The sequence below is a fragment of the Macadamia integrifolia genome, unplaced genomic scaffold, assembly GCF_013358625.1.
Source record: "Macadamia integrifolia cultivar HAES 741 unplaced genomic scaffold, SCU_Mint_v3 scaffold805, whole genome shotgun sequence".
Taxonomy (NCBI): Eukaryota; Viridiplantae; Streptophyta; class Magnoliopsida; order Proteales; family Proteaceae; genus Macadamia; species Macadamia integrifolia.
In genome coordinates, this window is record NW_024870540.1 from 22,237 (window position 1) to 25,941 (window position 3,705).

Genomic DNA, 3,705 nt, shown 5'->3' on the forward strand with positions numbered 1-3,705 from the left:
GCGGTTGAACCGGTTGAACCATGCAGGAACCGAGCCAGAGGATGTTAGAGCGGGTTCCTTATGGGCTATGATGGCACGGGTGACCTTAAACACCGGCTGGCCCGACAAGTCAGAGCCAGTGCCAGAAGAGACGGGAGTACCCAAACCGTGTACGTGCACCCACCATAAGGCTATGTACGGATAGAACAGGTATTATATCCGTATTTTAAGATTATGTACGTATGCTACATTGTATGCTTGGGATAGGGTCCGAGCCGAGGTCAGAGCCCGGTCAAAATCCCAAGTTTTGACTCTCGGATGGGTATGACCGGTGGGTACCCCACCCACCTGTGTGACCCATCCGACACTATTCACTTAAGTAGGAATAGTATATATAAGACTTTATGATTTCCTTCTTTCCATTTATTACCCCCGTACGTTTGGGAGAAAAGTACAGAGGAGAGAGAAAAAGAAGGGGAAGAAGAAAGGAAGAGGAAGAAAGGGAAGATTTCAGCGGCGCCGAAGCTCGATCTTGCCATTCCGGTGCCGGAAGAGTAATCTTCAACTCGAGATCTACAGTTGGAGGTAAGAAAAGCTGGGTTTTATGAACATTAACCATACCCACGCTTTAAACCCTTGATTCGAGTATGGTTCCTCAAGATCTTGTAAACACCCTTTGAAATGTTGAATCTAAGGTTTAATAGATGATTATTATGTTGATCTTGAAGGATTTGAAGAGATATTGACAAGGTAGAAGGAGCATTGTGAGTTGGAAGTGATTTGGAGAGTTCGAAGTCATTTTTGAGCAAAGAAGGTAAGATGGTTCCTCTCACTCGAATCTAACTTAGATCTAAGCTAGAACCATCATATAGGACTTTAAAGGTGTGAAGAATGGGTGGGGAAAAGCCCTATTTAGATCCCCAAGGAATGGAGGAAGTGGAGAAGAAACTGGGGTTTTTCCGCCAAAACCGGCGGGTACAACCGGTGGGTCCCTACCCACCCGAGACACCCACCCGAGAGGGCCAGGGGGTCCCTGGCCAAACCGGCGGGTAGGACCGGCGGGTCCTACCGGCGGGTCCCTACCCGCCGGTCCCAAACCGGCGGGTTGGACCGGTGGGTGGACAACCCACCTGAGTGACCCACCCGAGTGGACAGAATTTGATTCTTAGGTCCGATTGAGCCCAAATCGGACGTGGGACCTTCTTTCGACGTTCTAAACACGATTTTGACGTCGGATTTCATTAATTTTGATTCTAAATTGGTGAAGTACTAACCCCGCTCAATTTTGTTAGGTTCACCAAAGCCTTCCCGATTCGCTCCGGATCTCACCCGTACCGAGCGGGAATCCTTGTGCGCTACAAGTAAGTGGAGAGAGGACGTTTGGCCTTGTTTCAAGGCATTTGTTTGGCATTCATATAACTATATCTAATTTAGTCATGTCATCATGAATATGCTATATAGATTAGTCATTCCACTCATTGATGTGCATATATGCTATGTTTACTTTCAATTGCAAATTAAATGAGATGTTATATGTTGAATATGGACATCATGTTGCATAATGCATTGATAGATTAGATGCCGTGATCGGCTTGGAAACGAATGCATTGGTGGCCCGTGGTATGGGACACGGAGGCACTATGCAGTCGTACTGCATATAGGAGCATGCGGTATTAGGATTCTCACCATCCGTGCTACGACCCTTCCCAACAGGGGTTGAGGTGTTGGGTTGCCATTTGGGGGGAAGCAGGGGTCGCGGTTGTCGGACACTGTGGTGGTTAGGCATTACGCCCGGCGAGTCGTGTAGGACAGCCGGCAACCCCGGTGGTATTTCAAGAGGGCCAATCGTACTGCTTTTAAATTGCTGGAGTCAGCACTGTCATTTAATTTATTTACATTTCTGTTGAGAGCCGGTGGACGGCATTGTCTTTATTTTTTCCGAGTACTCACGGTGGGCCTTCTCCAACAGCCCTATGGGCGTATCGCGGGAGGGAGTTCGCGGCTCGTACCCGGAGTATACGCGCACTGTGGTTGTAGTAGCACTAAAACCAAAGACTTAGTAATGATTGATTAGGTGTATGTGATTTAAAATGACTTGCATGGCATGTAGAGCATATGATGTGTTGTGATTGTGTGGACTGTTGTGTGTGGTCCACCTCTCTACTTACTGAGCTAGTGAGCTCATTCCATGTATACACCCCTTTTTAGATGATTTTGCAGGTCATGCATCTGAGGAGCTTGGGGTGGGTCCCGCAGTCGAGTTTCCTGATGAGGACTGGTGGACCCCTGATGAGTTTGAGCACGGCGTAGACTGCGCGTGTGAGAGCTGTGTTGCGGGGCAGCGGTTCTGAGGCCGAGCTGAGCTCCAGCCTTGATACCGATGCCGGGCTGCGTACTCTGATGTTTTTGACAATTTCCTGTATATAATTGATATTCAAACTTTATTCTTTTTGTGTATATATATCATGCCTTTGGGCCCAAATGTATATAATTATGGTATCGCCATTTGGGTATCAGGTATATGGGAATTATTACAGGTAAAACTTAGTCTTCCGCTGATTTGATGAGTTGATTTTAGTGTGTGTATGCTGTGGTGGAATACAGTGTCTGATGATCCTGGCAGGTTTGGGTTAACCGGTGTTAACTCGGTCACCGCTCCGGTTCAGTGCGAACGGGGTGTGACAGTCATGCTATTGCCATGTGACCTCTATGTGTAAGGACTTTCATTTCCTTCGGGTCGAGAGCTATATTATGGTTCTTACCGAGTTTTGTGCTCACGAGGGCTAGACGACCCAGCTTGATTTTGTTTAAGAGCAGTCTGGTTACTTGTTGGGGGGTTTGGTAATGTTAAGCCGAATTGCCTGATGAATGTTCTAACAAGGTTGTTAGTCTCTAGCATTTGCGTTTGCTAGTCTTAGATTTGTGTAGTGATCGCAGCAGGTTCGAAAGCTGGGGGCTCTCTTACAGGGTCAGCCAGCGGTGCTATTGTTGGTGGCCTTGAGGCTGGTGGTGGTCCCTCCCCGACACCCATGGTAGGTGGGGGAGCACTGGTCCCTCCATTGGAGTGGGAAGTCCCTGTCCTACCATGGTACGATTCCTTGTGCTCTTCTGATGTCAAGGCCAATGAGATCTTGTTTCAGGGCAGTTGGCGAGATGACCTGTTCACTGCGCAACTGCATTGACTACTAAAAAAGCCTTTTGTTTCAAGTTTCCCACGAATGGTGCCAATCTGCTTCTACTAATTCTGACCAGCTAAAGCAGTACGATATAACCTATAAAAGATGAGGTGAGTGAGGCACTGGAGTCTGCCGGTACAAAAACCCTCCGATGCTTAAGTCAGAATGGCAATTGGTAATTTTTCAGTACCAGTCTTAACCAGCCAAACCAAAAAGTCCGAGGTTACCTGTTTCTCTTCCATCTTTATAAACATGCAAGCTGGGCTGCTCATTGTCTATCCTCTTATCACTAGAGTCCATCCAGGCCACGGCTCCTTGAATCATATGAAGAATATTCCTAATTCCAGAGAAGATCCCAAGGAATATTCTTCACTTCCGTGAGTGCCTTAGGTTTCAGGAACAGAGATTGTTTCGAGTTTGGGGGTGGCAGGACTCCTATCTGCAAGTATCAAGGGTCGTGGTTCTTACAAAATAAGGCCGAACGCCACGTTCCCTCGGATGCGTATCGTAGTGGGTCATGATAAAGGCTAAGCTAAGACCATTTGAAGAG